Source organism: Marmota marmota, unplaced genomic scaffold, assembly GCF_001458135.2.
Source record: "Marmota marmota marmota unplaced genomic scaffold, marMar, whole genome shotgun sequence".
NCBI lineage: Eukaryota > Metazoa > Chordata > Mammalia > Rodentia > Sciuridae > Marmota > Marmota marmota.
The window spans coordinates 26,817,205-26,833,404 of NW_025999977.1; the positions used below are offsets into that span (position 1 = coordinate 26,817,205).

Sequence of the window (16,200 nt, forward strand, 5' to 3'; positions counted from 1 at the left end):
CAGGGAGAACAGTTCAGTTCCTTGATCTCAACTTTCCTTCTGGTTCTATTATTTGTGTATCTGCCTATATCCCCCTCCAGAGTTTATACTCTCAGATCTGCCTCAAATTACTCTTTGAGGATCCCCTTTCCCCTCCCTGACACCCTCCACATACACACTTCTATCGAATCCGAGAAGGACAACAGGGATGGTGTCTGATTCACAGTCACAATCCTTGTAGGATGTGGGCTGGGGTCGTGGCTCAGTGGTAGAGAGCTTGCCTAGCATGTGTGAGGCACTGGCTTCAATTCTCAGCATCACCTAGAAAAATAAATGAGTAAAATAAAATCGTTACATCCAATTACAACTAAAAATATTTTTTTTTTAAAAATAGTGGTGGGATGTGGTGTTGGTCTTGTGAGAAGAAAGATGGCCGTGTGCTGGAAATTGGCCCATGAATCCTCCCCTGGGCAACTTTGCTTTTGGCTTTCATTTTGCAGCTGAACAACTCCGCTTTGGAAGAGAAATTAAGATGCCAGGCAGGTACAAACACCCAGTACCACAGCTCTACTGAATAAACCTCCCCCGTCCGGCCCGTTTTCCCCATTAACAAATGGAACAACACTTTATGAGGAAAAACAAAGCCGAGTCCTAGAGAGGAATATTGAAGGCTTTCTGGCCAGGGCATCCCTCAGGAGAGAACACAATGCCGCCATCACTTATTGCATTCAATATTTTCACTTCCAGCCTTATTTTTATAGACATCATTTCATAGGCTGCAGCTTAAACACAGATGGAAAAGATTCTGGCTTTGTAATAAGAGATGGTTTATGGTTGGCCCGCCTGCTGCTCTGTCTGTGAGTAACGGAGCATTATCATGTCCTTAGGTGGGGCTGGGAGAAGCCTTTATTGTATGTATGGACTTTGATCCAACAATTCTGCCTTCATCTTTCCCCATGGTCAGGCCCTCCGGATACTCCCAGGGGTAAGAAGTGACAAACACCATGGTGGGCCAGGGGAAGGAGGGACAAGCCAGCCTTTGAAATGCATTCCTGGCTCTGGCTGGATCTGTCATTCCTTGGGTCTTCAAAGGGTCTTGATCCAGAGACTTAGGCCTAGACCCCAGAGGGCATAGTTGAAAGGAAGGGGACACTCTGGGGTTAGCTATATGACTCTGTGCTGTGGGATCTGCGTTGACTGTTGCTGGGAGCAGGAACTGGAGTAGTTAGAAAATGGAGCTCCTCCAGCCTCTCCTGTCCCCAGAGCTGCTGTCTCCCCTCCATACTGTGTCACGATGAGCTTCATGTCAGCAAACATCCTTACAGGCTTGATTGGACCTATGGTGTTGAGGATCTGGTTGGTTTGTTTAACCAACCTCACTTGGGACCAGGAGAAAGAGATTTCTGAAGGACAGAGACTGGGAAAGAAATACAGAGGGACACAAAAGGGAAAAGGAAAGAGGGAGGGACAGAGAAGGGTGGAGGAAGCATTGCCCAGGACAGAGCTGGGGGTTGAGCTCCAGAAGAGACGCCCCAGCCCATCAGATGTGCCTTGGCCCACAAGGTGTGGCCCACACACAAGTCCACAGATTCCAACAGCGCAGGGCGGAGGCCGGCCTCAGTGCCCGTAGGCAGCGGGCCTAATGGAGCCTGGGCAGGCGGCCTTGAAGACATGCCTTAGCAGCCCTCCTGTCTTTCCTCTAGGGATTAGTTTTCAGCAGACTCAAAAAAGCTGTGGGAGTGTGTGTCGAGACACACTGGGGACTTCTGGCTGATGGGGAGAGGGGAGGAAGGAGCAGCCAGGAGGGTCAGTGGAGAGTGAATGGAGGCAGGGACAACTGGGAAGCAGAACTCACTTCCAGGGATTCCATGTGGAGGAGCTGCTATGTGAGTGAAATGTCTGAGACAGGCTGTCCTCAGGAGCCTTCATCCACAGGGCTTGCAGGGAGACCTCTGCGGGAAGGGTGACCCTCCTGGTTGCTCTGCAGAAGTGGCTCCTTTGGTTTTTATTGTACAGACATTTCTATATTGTGTCACTGCAGAGGTAAGATTCTGGGGAGCCATGCTTAGGAGATGCTTGAGTGTTCTGATTACCCCAGGAAAGGGTAATCTGTGCCCAGCTAGTCTCCCACTCCAATCAGGCTCAGACATGCCAACCACTTCTGCCCTGGCAGAGAGATGTCACACTGGTGGCTCAGTGAGGGATGGAAAGCTTTGAAACAGGAGTGGGTGAGAAATCTGCTTCAGGTGGCATGATAGTGCCCACCACCTGAGCTGTTTGAGAAATCTGGCCCAGGTGCCTCATAACTAGCCTGAGGAGCTATATTTCAGGAAATGTAATCATCAGATATGGAGGGCCTGTTGTCTTCTGACGGCCTGCCTTCCTTAAGGGAACAGCATCCCCCACTCTAAGACTCCTGGTCAGTCCACAGTCAGTCACAGATCTCCCTAACCCCCAGCCCTGAAAATCAATTTAAGTCCTGGATTTCAGCTTTCAGACTTGCCAGTTATGGAAACCAATACATTTCCTTTTTGCTTAAGCCCGTTTAAATTGGTCGTCTGTTACTTACAGCTAAAAATGTTCTAACTAATATACCAGGCTAACAACTAAGAAGTGTGCTTGGAATTAATCTTCCAAGGATAGAGACCCACACACCTCTAGCAGAGAAGCAAAGAGACCTGCACAGAAAGGCTGGAAGCAATAGTATCCTTAGATGTAGGCAAAAGAAGTCCCTGCTCAGCCCACGGTCCACATTTCAAACACACAACCCCACACAGACATAGGCATGCACACACACATGTACATGTACACACAAAAAAATTCAAAGAACATAGGGATACTGCTGTCCTTTGGTACTCAGCATTCAGCACAAACTGGGATGATCTATATCCCTAAACACAGGCTCCCATGAGCAACATACACTGCTCAGGCCTCAGGGAAATGCCTCACATCTTTCATGTTATGTTCTTGAATTAAAAGAAGACTGTGAGGCCTGGGGCTGTAGCTCAGTGGTAGAGAGCCTGCCTTGCACATGTGAGGAACTGGGTTCCATCCTCAGCACCACATAACAATAAATAAATAAATATACTTTAAAAATTTTAAAAATAAATAAGAGAAGACAATGGGGCTAAGGTTGTGGCTCAGTGGTAGACCACTTGCCTAGCATGTGTGAAGCACTGGGTTCAATTCTTAGCACCACATATAAATAAATAAAATAAAGATCCATCAACAAATAAAAAAATACTTTTAAAAAAGGAGACTGTACAAACCTGTGGGTTATGTGTTTCATCAGAGATGGACACTTCTCTGGAGTGTAAGGAGGATTTAATGATGGAAGCTTGCAGGTAAGAGAAAAGATAGGTTCATTAAGGCATTCTTTCTCACAAAAGGAAGAATGCAATAGTAATAGAATTTCCCAGTGGTGACAAGGGCACATATTCATGCTTCTCTTCATGGTTCCAGAGGTACTCACAAATTCACACAGAGTTTGCTACACTTACACATGGAAGCTGAGGACATTTTTCCAGCATAAATAATTCATAATTCTCCTACATTTTCACAGATGTATGTCAAGATGTAGCATGCATAAAGCATGATACTGATTCTTTACACTGGCAACTAAATGGATGTGGAACAACGCTACAACTGCAAATGATTTTATTTTTTTAAAAAAATTAACTAAGATTTTATTAAATGTTCAAGATTTGAATTAAAATTCAGCTTTACTTAAACATCTTCCCCCACCAGTATCAAGTGTTGAACCCATGGGTGCTTTACCTGTGAGCTGCATCCCAATCCTTTTATTTTATTTTATTTTATTTTATTTTATTTTATTTAGACAGGATTTCTCAAAGTTGCTAAGGCTGACATTTAACTTGCAATCCCCTTGCCTCAGCCTCCTGAGTCACTGGGATTATAGGAGTATGCCACCATGCCCAGATTACTTAAAAATTTTGTTTAGAAAATATATTTATAGGAGCCGGGGGTGTGGCTCAAGCTGGGTAGTGCCCTCGCTTGGCATGCGCAGGATGCTGGGTTCGATCCTCAGCACCACATAAAAATAAAATAAAGATGATGTGTTCACCAAAAACTAAAAAATAGATATTAAAAAATTCTCTCTCTCTCTCTTAAAAAAAAGAAAATATATTTATAGAAAATATGCTATCTATATATAAGATGAAATTTATCTTAAAGAAAAATAACATTTTTAAAACTTACATGAGAATTAATTTTAAACTTTTGTTGTTTACAGTTTAATTTTCATTTTCTTATTAAAATGAGTGCCATTTGGGGGCTGTTTGGGGCTGTTTTGGTTATCCACTGCTACATAACAAATCCCAAAACTCAGTAACTTAAATTATTTTTATCTCTCACAGTTCTGGGGGTTGACCGGGTTTGCTTGGTGGGGGGGGGCAGATCTCTCATGCAGTTGCAAGTAAATGGCACAGGGTTTAGAGCCTAATGCAGGCTCAATTATACTGTTCTATCCAAGATGGCGGCATCTTCATCCATATATGGGATGGCAGAACAAGTGGACTCAGGCTGAGTATATTGTTTTCTGTATGTGGCCTTTCTGATGGTTAGCTTGACTTCCTCACAGTATAACAGTCTCAGAGAAGTTAAACTTTTAACATGATGTCTGGCTTACCCCAGAGAGAGCATCCTAAGAGACCCAGGTAAAGCCAAAACGTTTCCTATGACCTGTCCTCAGAAGTCATGAAGCATCACTGTCACTGCTTCCATGGGTCAAAAGCAAGTCACAGAGACAACCCAGATTTAAGGTGGCAAATATCAGGAAGTATGATTCCCTGAAGGCTACTTTTGGAAACCATCTGCCACAGTTTACTTCTGGCTCCCAATGAATCACGTATCTCTAACATGTGCTATAAATTCATCTTCCAAGACCCCCAGGTCTCAGCTATTATTATGTCACCAGGCTCAGGCTCCAGATTCAAATTGGCTTGTTAAATCAAGTCCAAGTACAGATGAGGCCCCTTAGGTGAGGTTCCTTGAAGCTAGTTCCTCTTGATCTAAAGATCTGTGACCCTAGAGACAAGTTATCTTCTCCTATACCCAAAACACAACAACAAAGCCAGCACAGGATAACTGCAATCAGTGCCCCCATTCTAAAATAAGGAGACACTTGCACAGAGCAAAATCAAGCCAAGCACATGTCACCAGGTCCTTCATTAGGACTTGGTCCTGCTCTCTAGAAGGGGATGTCCCTAGTTAACTACTCTTAATTATCTCTCCTTTTCCATTAAAAAAAAATCATAGTGTTTGCAGTCAAATACCTGCCTTCTCTCAATGGCTTCCTATTCATAGAAAGGAAATTTTTATTTTGACCCTCTATGTCTCTCTCAATCCAACTTGGTACAATTATTTCAAAACTGCTGTGGGTTTCTTATATATCAAATTATAACTTACTCCATTAGAAAAAGTCACAGCTCCATTTATTCCTAATAAGGCCCTTCTCTACTTTAAGCTGGCCCTGTTGTCTAGCAGAGAGGATCTAAGAGGTACACCCCTTAGGTTCTCAGAAGCCCTATTGTTTACCCAAAGTATCTACAAAACATGATCTTAATTTTTTTCTGAGGTATTAACAAATGGTTTTACAGACACACCCTTGGCTTCATCTTTACCTGAGACTGAAATTTACTGGCAACACCTGGATTTTACCTTTGCCCTGAAGCCATTTCTTACACTGAGGAATCTTTTGCTGGAAAAACAGTACTGGGTTCCTTAAGTTTCCTAAATTCTTCTCCAACAATGAACAATTCCTTCTTTAGTTCATTTGTATTTTCCTATCTTATCAGAGTCAGCTGGAACAAGCTGATGGGCACTTTCAATGTTCTGCTTGGAAATCACCTTAGCCAGAACCACAAAAGTCTGGGGCCCTTTGTGTCGCACATCATGGCAGATGAAGGTCTCACTTAATTCCATTGCCAATGATTGTCTCACTTCTTCTTTTCTCCAGAATCCAATCATTTTCTTCACTGTCTTTCAGGACGTTAGCCACATTGTCCTCAAAGCTCCTCAGCATCTTTCCTCCAACTGTCCCAGAGCAAACACCACAGGCCTTCGGGGTTTCTTACAATAACACACCCTTCTAACACAGTGGAACTGGCCTTCCAACAAGGCCCCAGTGAACAGGATCTCCCGGTATTTAAGCCTGTGTGGTTCCTTCCACAGGGAATCTGGGCTGGCCTGTGACTCCTGCTATCAAATGCAGTGCCGTGGAAGTTTTGAATGTGCTCTTCAAGATAACTGGCAGCTTCCTCTTTACCCCTTCTGAAAAACTCACTTCTGAGAGACCTGAGCACCTCGTGAGAAACCCCACTGAAAAGACCAGCTGCTACACTACAGAGAAAGGGCCAGCTCTCCCCTAATCCCAGTGGAGCCTCCTCATGATTCCAGCCCCACTCTCCACCCAGCCATAGTCTCAAGAGGATTCCCAGGCAGGCGCCCTGAAGAGGTGGCAGCCAAGCCCAGTCAACCCACGGAACCCTGGGAGATAACAAAATGGAGGTTGTTTCAAACCACTTAGTTTGGGGGCATCTATTGCTATGGAGCAATAAATGACTCAAACAACCTTGAATACAGTTGTATTTTGTTTTTTAATCCTTTAGAGCACTACCATCGCTCTATTATAAACTCATGATTATTAATTTCGCTGAAATCAAGGCAAGAAAATTTAGTTTAAAGAATGTGTACATATATATGAATTATAAATGCCTTTGTTTTATTACTCATCCAAACATCACCAGCCCATCAACAGAAACCCTGGTACACTTGATGATAATGAGATGCAGTTGCCTTCAGTAATTTGCATATGGTGCACCTAAAAATCGTAACATTGCATGTTTTCAATTTTATAATTTTGAAGGTAAACTTTTCAAGGATGAAGAACAGAGAATATTATATTCAAATTTATTCACTTGATTTATAACTTTTAAGTATTGGAATATACAGTCTGGGGAGACTCCCTTCATACTCTTCTCCAGGGTTGGATATCACTAGAAGTAATGAAATGGCCATCTGAAGAACTATGCACGGCAGCCAGAAGAGAAGTCAGGCCCTCTTCAAGTCCCGCAGGAGACCCAGGCAACCAAAACAGACCAGAGAGGGGCATGGAACTGGAGCAGGGTGATGAGAAGCCACCTGCCCCTCTGTGGAGCCAGCCACTGCTCTACTGGCCAGTTCTGAGTGGCCTGGGCATGCAGAGGACCAGGAATGAAACCCAACACAACAGAGTGAACCCAAAACAACCAAGTGAGACCCAATCCCAGTGTCACCTAGAGCCTGACTTGTGCTAGAGAACACCAGATCTTTCCAAAGCCCCCACGTGTGGAGCTAGGGCCTGGTGCTAGGTTGGGAGCCATGCACAGCTGCCCCAGCTGAGATTTGCTGTTCATAAGCATCCAAGATTATGCTCCCACGTGCATCTTTTTCTCACAGTCTGAAATGCATTTCCTTTCTCCTGTAGCCTCCTTCTAAGAATTATTTCTTGCCAGGCATGGTGACACCCACAGGTAATCACAGCTATTCAGGAGGCTGAGACAGGAGGATCACAAATTAGAGGCCAGCCTGGGCAGTTTAGTGAGACTTTGTCTCAAAATAAAATGAAAGGGGCTGTAGATGATAGAGTATCCCTGGGCTCAATCCCCAGTACCACCGAAACAAAAAAAACACCCTAATCTTTTCTTGGGAATATTAAGGTAAAAATGTGCTTTAATCAAAAGAGAGGACAGAAAGGAAGGTGGGGAGGTTGAGCTGAGGAGTTGACAGCAGCCACAGCTTCTTGAAGGCCAGGAAAGCCAGGACGCATGCATGACCAGGGGGACATGTGTGCCCCAGCCCCGCAGGTGTGTGCTGGTAGATGATCTGGACCCTAAGATAGGTTTCCTCCTTCCAGTCTTTAGAGCCACTGAGGGTGAGACTACTCTCTGAATCCGAGGCAAGCAGCTGGGCAAGGGCTGAGCCTTGGGTCAAGGACCAGGCTCACAGCTAACCCCGGGCCTCAGGTGAGCTCCTTAATCCCTTTGAACCTCAATTTCCTAATGGATAAATGAGGATGAGGAGGAGGAAGGTGAAGGTGAAGGGGATGATAGTGCTGCCAGGCTGGCTGCTGGGAGAGTACAGTGAGAAACACCAGGTAAGGGGTGAAGGACAGAGGCTGGCCCCGGGAAGGGCCGATGTCAACGTTTGCCCACAGAGAGGACTGCCAGGAGGCAGGTGGGGTCACATGCAGCCATGCCCAGGGTAGTTGGTCACTGAAATGCAAAGGCGTTCAGGAATCCTCAGCCCTCCTGAGCCAGAGGCTTCTGGGGCTCTAGGCCGAGGGTGAGTTCTTCATTCACCGAGCACCGAGCACCGAGCACCGAGCACCGAGCACCGTCACGGTTCTTTCCAATAGGTCTCTGGTCTGCGTTAAAGTTTTCTCAGCACACAAAGGAAGCACTGTGACTTTGGATGTCCCTGTCTTTAGTTGTCCTGAATATCTTAAGAAGCTTTTGTCTGTCCCCATCCCCCACCATCCTCCTTCACGACATGCTGAAATCTGGGCTCAGAGTTGAGACGCCAGGCTGAGGACTGCAGGGTGACCTGGGCACATCCTTTCCCACCTCGAAGACTCAGTTTCTCAGTTATAAAATGGGGAGGCTGAATGAGAGGATCTCAAAGTCTCCAGCTCATGTGAACTTTCCCGAACCATGACTTTCTCCCCCACCTCTGCACACGACTGGCCCCAGATCAGAGCCCACATCCAGCCCCATGTCCACTCAGCCAGGAGCCACGGTAAGGTGTCACGGAGGCGCCTGGGGCTACAAGGCTTGCTGGGCCTCCTGGCCCTCCCTTTCATGCAGAGACCTTCCCTCCAGCCCCCAGGAAGCCCAAGGGACTTCTCAATTGGACCCACCTCAAAGCCTCCAGGGAGGACACCTGGTCCTGAAATGAAAGTGAGCAACGAGAGCTAGAATAGGAAAGTACCAAGAAATCAACACAATCTCCCGTGGGCAGCATGGAGTACTCACAGAGGACAAGGTGGGGAACAGGGCTGGGTCTGGAGGTCCTCAGACAAGGTCAAAACTCCATTTACCTGAAGATACCTGAAGACATGTCTAGTCTCCTCCCCAAAATCTCCAAAGAGCACACACCTGTGTGGAAATCTGTAATGGAGCCTGTGTCCCAGATGGTAGGTGTCTATGAGCAAGATGGCAGAAGAGCCGCTGGTTACAACGTACTGAGGTCAGGCCACCTGGACTTGAATCCCAAGTTTACCAATTACTAGCTTTGTGACTTTGGGTTAATCTCTATGTGACTCCATTCACCCAGCTACTAAGTGGGGTAAGTAATAATACCTACCTCATGAGATTACTGTCAGAATTAAATGAGTTAATCTTAGTGTTATACAAAGCTTACGGTATAGTAAAGTTTCAATAAATGTTAATTATAATTATTATGTATGACTGGGTATATCCACATCTGCAAGTATAGATTCAAGTGCATGGATAAAAAGATACACAAGTACCTTTAAGTCTTTGATTATGAGGATGAACACGTTGGGTGTCTATGTTCCTATGTGTGTGTCTCCAGGATAATACGAACTGCTGGAATTTATGATATGTTTATTGCATCAGGCAATACTCTTAGAGTTGTACATGCATTTGCAAGGACACACACAGAGATTTGAATGACTGACGTCCAGACACAAGTGACAGTGAGTCCCCATGAGTGTGATCATCTGCCTCACCTCTGCCCCAAGTGACTCCCTCCTGGGTAAACTGTGTGAGAGATGAGGACTCACACCATGGACTGCGTGTCCCACAGCACTGAGAAAGACAGTGAATTATACCCATCACCCAGGCCTTCTGCGTCCTCTGCTGCCTTGAACTACCTGCAACATCTTTCCTCCAATAGGAGAGGGCACATGAGGAGCCTAGACTGGAGCCCACCAGTCACCTCCCTCACATCCCGTCAAAGGCTTGGTCCCACATTGGCCCTGAGCTAAGTGCCTCCTCTGCAGATTCTGTGGGCTCAGAGAGCATCCTGCTGGGCTAGGCCATCTTTTCACAGTATGTCTTTGTTGTTTTGATGTCGTTGTCTGTTTGTTTTGTTTTCTTCTGAGTGGCATCTGATTCACTGCACCCTCCCTGGGAAGGACAGAGTCCAAACCAGCTAGAGGATGGATTCCCCTTGTGAACAGAGCCTTCACGTTGTTCCTGGTAGGTTGGTTTCCTGTGGTTCCGTTATTCGGTGTGTTGGAAACATCTGGAGCACAGAGGGTGATAGGTGAAAGTTTATGGATGTGCTTCGCTCTTTTGCCTTGAAGAGGACCCCATAACTCCATCTTCATTGGCCTGAAGCATCCTCTGCTTAAAGAGAGACACAGCTTTGATAGAGGTAGGAAAAAGGCAGTCATATTTGGCATCTGACTTGCAAAATAAGATTATGCTGCAAGTCAAAAGCAGCTAAGCTGGGCTCTTCTCTCCAGAAAATGGATCCCTCTCTTTGGATTCTTGCATCTTTCTCCTTAGGTGTGACCTGTGTGGCCATGAAATTTTATGTAATGGATGGCCAGGCCGGAGAAGCAAGACTTTTAGTCCTCTTCTTCCTGCCTGGGGGTGGTGGGATTGGGTCTAAGAGGAAAGCCCAGCCAGGGGAACCACGTGATTGCATCTGACTCACTCATTCCTCCCAGGAGAGAGGGGCCTTTGTCCCAGCCTCCCCTTGGAACTCTGGGAAGAAGTGGCATCCAACACTACTCCAAACCCACCCAGCCTCTGCCTGTGACAACAGGGCTCTGGGAGGCAGAAGAGCCTCAGAAATCCACTTGTCTCAAGCCAGCTTCAGATCCCCCAGGGGCCTAGCTGCTGAGCTGTGAGCTAGCAGGCCTGCAGGGGACACAGTGGCACAGCAAGGGAACTCACAGGAGGGGAGGGAGCCCGGTTCAGTGGGGCTTGGGCCATCTCAGGAGGGAGTAGACCATGAGTTACATAAACTCAGCTTCAAGTGCAGTCAGTGGCCAAGGGGAGACAGTGGCCCTTGCACCCCTTGCCGGGAAATCAGCGGTCACCACACCCCAGGATCCCAACTCCTTCCTCCCGCCAGATGTTACACAGCTGCCCTTGTCTGTCCACACACCCTAACACCATTTTAGTGGGAGAAGCTGGGGAAGGTAATCTGAGACATAAGCACTTTTATGCAAGAGAAATTATGATTGCTTAACAAGACAGGCTTAACTCTGGTCCCATGACGTTGAAATCAAGTTGAACATTTCATTGTTTTTCTCACTAATCATCGTTTGGTGGGAGGAGGCCAGATTCATTATAAACCAACAAAGAAATAAGAGAATTTCTTTTTTTTTCTTTTTCTTGAACAAATGAACTGTAACGTGAATTAAATTTTCAAATTTGTACACATCAAAAATAAAGGACTCGCCACCGCCCCACTGAAATGTCAGCTGGCCTTTCTAACTGAAGACAATGACCCCAAGAGAGGAGAAGTCCTAACACTCTAGATCCCAAATTGCCTCTTCCAGGAAGGGTGGGACACTACGATTTCCAAAAAGAGCAAGGTGACCCTTCAGCGGGGCATAGTGGCTCATGCCTGTAATCCCAGTGGCTCGGGAGGCTGAGGCAGGAGGATCTCAAGTTCAAAGCCAGTCTCAGCAACTCGGTGAAGCCCTGAGCAACTAGAGACAGTGAGATTCTGTCTCTAAATAAAATATACAAAAGGGCTGGAAATGTGGCTCAGTGGTTAAGTGCCCCTGGGTTCAATCGCTGCTACCAAAAAAAAAAGAAGAGCTCACGTCCTTCCCCCCATTCCCTCTCTACTGGCTGATCTGTGCTTTTTTTGAGGAGAGAGACAAAGTTTTTGTTCTGGTTCCAAACCTTCCTTGTCCTGGGGATTTTGGATCCCTTCTTCCCTGGCCCCTTCCTGTCCAGGGAGGTGAGAACTGGGCTGTGAATTCAACGAAGAACTAATTTACAGGGAAATGGATGGCATTAGAGCAGATTATGCTAAGTGAAGCCAGCCAATCCCTAAAAATCAAATGCCAAATGTCTTCTTTGATATAAGGAGAGTAACTAAGAACAGAGTAGGGACGAAGAGCAGGAGAAGAAGATNAAAAAAAAAAAAAAAAAAAAAAAGAACTAATCTGGGTCCTACACTAGTGTCTCAGAGGCGCTCCTGGTGGAGACAAACACATACAGGGGTGGATGCCGCCACCTGCTGGCACTGCCAGGAAAAACAACCCAGGTCAGCAACCAGGTTCCATCAGCCTTGGGAGGAGGAGTGCCAAGGGTAGATTACACCTGAATGATTCACTTTTCCTTTTCCAAAGTAGCTTCTCCACTATTTCCTTATTTGGTTAACTGTATGCAGTTTGGAGCAAGACCACTATCCCACGGTTTTTTTGGTGGTTTTATAATGGACAATCAGTGGTTGGTTCTCATTCACAACATGAATGAAAGTGGTAACAAGGACAAGGATTACCAAGGTATAGAGCTTGTCTTCGTCCTCATTGTGTCTCCTGGACAAGCGCACAGGGTGACCCTATGGGACATTCCTTATTTCTTTGTTGACACCTTTGTTGAGCCTAACTTTCCCCACATACATCTGGAGTCCCCTTCTCCTTCACTGCAAATTTCCAGATCTCTTTGAGGGACATTCTTCTTGAAGCTTACTTCAAGGATGCACTTGTGAATGCTGGTGATGCATTCTCATATCACTACCTGGTTGACGGCAGAACGGTCCTGCTGCTTCTCGTTATCCTTTGTGGAAGCCATCTCTGCTATCCTCTGCCTGGCCCCTGTTGGACAGACCCTTATACCCAAGAAAGAGCAGCATGCAGCCTGAGTCACATAACTGGGGGTGGCTTGAAGGTAATGCTTCATCTCCCACCTCCCAGCCAAGAGCTGTGTCCATGGCTGCTCAGAATAGGTGTCCCCTATGGATAAGGTTCACATGGCTCTCCTCAACATCCAAGGAGGCAGTGCAAGAGGGTGAGAAGCACACGCCCCTCCTCCTGCTGGGACCAAGGCTGGAAACAGTGGTGATGACCCTGGACTTGCCTCAGGGTCTGACATATGTGTTCATTGACTCCCTTTCCTAAGGATTTACATGCGATACAAACGGGACATTTCAGCTGCTCTGGTGCCACTTTCTGGAACGCAGCACATGCAGCTGGCTGCCAGGTGTATCCTGAGAAAAGCCTCCCTGATCAATGGAGTCCTCAACTGCCTGGAGGGGTGGCTGATACTGCAGGACTCACCTTGGTGGTCTGCTGGACTGGGCCCACCTTGGTTCCCATTCAGAGCTTTCACTCTTACAGTATCCCTAGATTCCCAATGTCCAGTGTCTGGATTTTTGCAACCCCAACTCTAGAATCTCTCAGATTTTTCCACACTCACCTCAAGCCCTGGGACTCCTGCACATTGAGCCAAAAGACAAGGGCAACCAGACTGTAGGCAGAGTCTGCCCCACCCCAGAGTCCCAATGGCCAAGTCAGTCCCCCAGGCCCTCTTCCCCAGCAGGAGGGACCCACTTCCTGAGGCCAGCTCCTCTCAGCCTGCTTATCTTGAGGCCAACTGTACTCCAAAAGTGCCATTCTCAGTAGCCACACCACCTCTGCTCTGCCTCTCAATCACATCACTAATAAAAACATCTCTGAGGTCGATGAGAGAGCAAACCATGAAGCCATGAAAAACCAATTGCAGAAGAAGACGATTTCTCAGATCTCAGGATGAGCAGTGACTCTCCAGGCTGCATTGAGATCATACCGGGAAATGCATGGCTTAACAAAACGTTGCAATTTCTGTACATCAAAAATATCCCAACATTAAAGACAAGCAGGACTCAAGGGAAAAAGAGTTTTGCAATACCAAATGTGACACTCTTACCACACTTTTTTTTTCCATGAATTGTCTTTTAATGTCTTGCTGCTTTACTGTTAAGAATATTAAGTTGTTGATTTGTTTGTGTGTTAAAAGGCTACTTATTTTGAACCCTTTGAATTGTGTTGCCTATTGAATAAAAAAATTAAAATGACATTTTAAAAATAAATCAAAATAGTTTAATTGATTTTGTGTGGACAGTTAATGAATGAAAATTTAATACCAGAAAAAAAAAAAAAAAGTTCTGCCACAACCCTCAGCTCACAGACAGGGAAAAGGCAGAACTGCAAGTTGACTAAGTGTCCTCAGCAGCCCACATCCTCTGCTTCTTGCTTCACTGACCCACTGACAAGCACCCCTGTTTCTAAAGCCCCCTGTGGTCTCCTTCATCTACCTCTTCCCCATCACCACCTGCTCTCTGAGGGGCTTCAGTGAACTCCTGCATAAAGGGCTGAGAATGGCGTGACTGTAGGAAGCACTGAAGAGCAGAGCAAAGCCATGGTCCTAGAGTTCAGTCACAGTTTTATATTCTGATACTGCTACTGCAGGCCAAGTCCATGGTCAGGTAGCTGATGCCTAGCTCATCACAGTGTGGACTGGTAAAAAGATTTAACGCTTTGTGGATGGCCAGGCTGCTTCTGATGAGAATCTCCAAAGGCTGCACCCTGGGCGAGGCCCAGGGATCAGTCCTTACAGACAAAGCAGGTGATGAAACAGCCAGCTTCCAAAGGAGCCATTTTTCCAAACAGTAAATGCAGTCTGGTGCCCATGGGGACCGTTTTTTCCTGTGGCCTCAGCGAAGATGTCCTGTGGTCACCCTCTTTTCTCTTGCTGGGGCACCCAGGACTCCAAACTCTGGTTCCAGGTTCTTCTAGCCCAGGCTCAGCCAGCCTGTAGGACAGAAAGGGTCTCTGCTCTGCGCGGCCCCTCCCACCGGTGCCCACCTTGGGGGAGCAACTCCTTTTTCCAGGAGAGATAACTTGGACCGCTGTTAAAGCCATAGAGAGGCGCCCCTGCAGGCTGGGGACTCCCCTACCCACCTCCAGCGCGCAGAGGAACCTTCCGGGACATGGCCGCAGCGCCACCGTGCGGCATAAAGCTGGCTGTGCAGCCCCGCAGCAAAACACCTAGCCTGTGCTTTGGGGTCAGGGGGACTTTGTCACTCCCATCCCCTTTGTTTTGCAGATATTGGAGCTTGGGCAATTATCTAACCTATTGAGCCTCAGTGTGCAGTCTCCAAAATGGGAGAGACATAAAGGGTTGAGGAATGCATTAGGTAATAGGGCAAGGGCAGCAGACCGGCTCAACTCAACGCAGGTGTTCAAGAAACAACAGTTTCCTCTCCGTTTGTAGAATTAGAACACATTTTGTAGAATGAAAAAGACTAGGGCAGAGCTGGGAAAGGAAAAAACAGTGGTGTTTTGAACGAGTCCAGTTTAGGCTGTTTATGAGTCCTCTGAGTGGAGGTGTCAAGTGTGTCGCTGGAGAGTGCTGGCTTTGTACAAAGGAACAGAGAAGGACACATTGGTATACCCAGCCCAGTTTAACAGATGGAAAGATTACGGTAATTTTTGTAATTTTACTTGGTCAGAAAGAATGTTGCTTTGCCTTATGAAAGAAATTCTCATTAAGAAACTTGAAAGATGGAACATCAAAGTAAAATGCCATGTTGCACAACCACCCCATCGGTCAAGACTTCTTTTGCCTACAAGTGACAAACGCCTGAATCTAATTGGCTAATACCAAAAGGCAATATTTTTGGCTCACACTCAAACCTCAGAAAATGCATGGGTGAGACCAGACTTAAGAATCAGAGAGGGAGACGTGGTCAGATCTCTCTCTTCCCCTGTCTCTCTCTAATGTTGCCTTCTTTCTCCCAGTCCTCTGTCCTCCCAGATCCACATCCCTTGGGATGGAGGTGGATTTGGGCAGAGAACGTGGATTTCCCCAGAACGTGATTGTAGACGGCTGGTGTGAGTTCGGGAATAAAGAGTTGCTGTTTGAATCTACAAGCTGTGTGGTGGCTCGTGATTGTGTGCCCAGCCAGACTGCGGCATTTGTGCCCAGCCAGACTGCGGCATTTGGCGGCTTGTACGGGGAACTTCCGAAGCTTGGAGGTAAGTGAAATTGCTTGCCCCTGAGGAAGAGCGAAAGAATGGGTGACCAATTCAAAAAACAATGTGTTATTGTTTTGATTTATCTTGTTTTTGTTTCAAGCTGCCTATCCCTAGAAATTTCTCAGGCAAACTGGAAAAAATGGTTGACTAAAGGTTTGATGTTTGTCGGCCCTGAGGAAGAGAAAATTGATACAACGATTTTTTATTCC

At 46.5% G+C, this 16,200-nt stretch overlaps 1 pseudogene; it reads right to left on the minus strand.

Annotated features, from left to right (window-relative positions):
* Positions 1–12,146: 12,146 nt before the first annotated feature.
* Positions 12,147–13,344, minus strand: LOC125617319 (annotated as a pseudogene).
* Between the last annotated feature and the right edge of the window lie 2,856 nt (positions 13,345–16,200).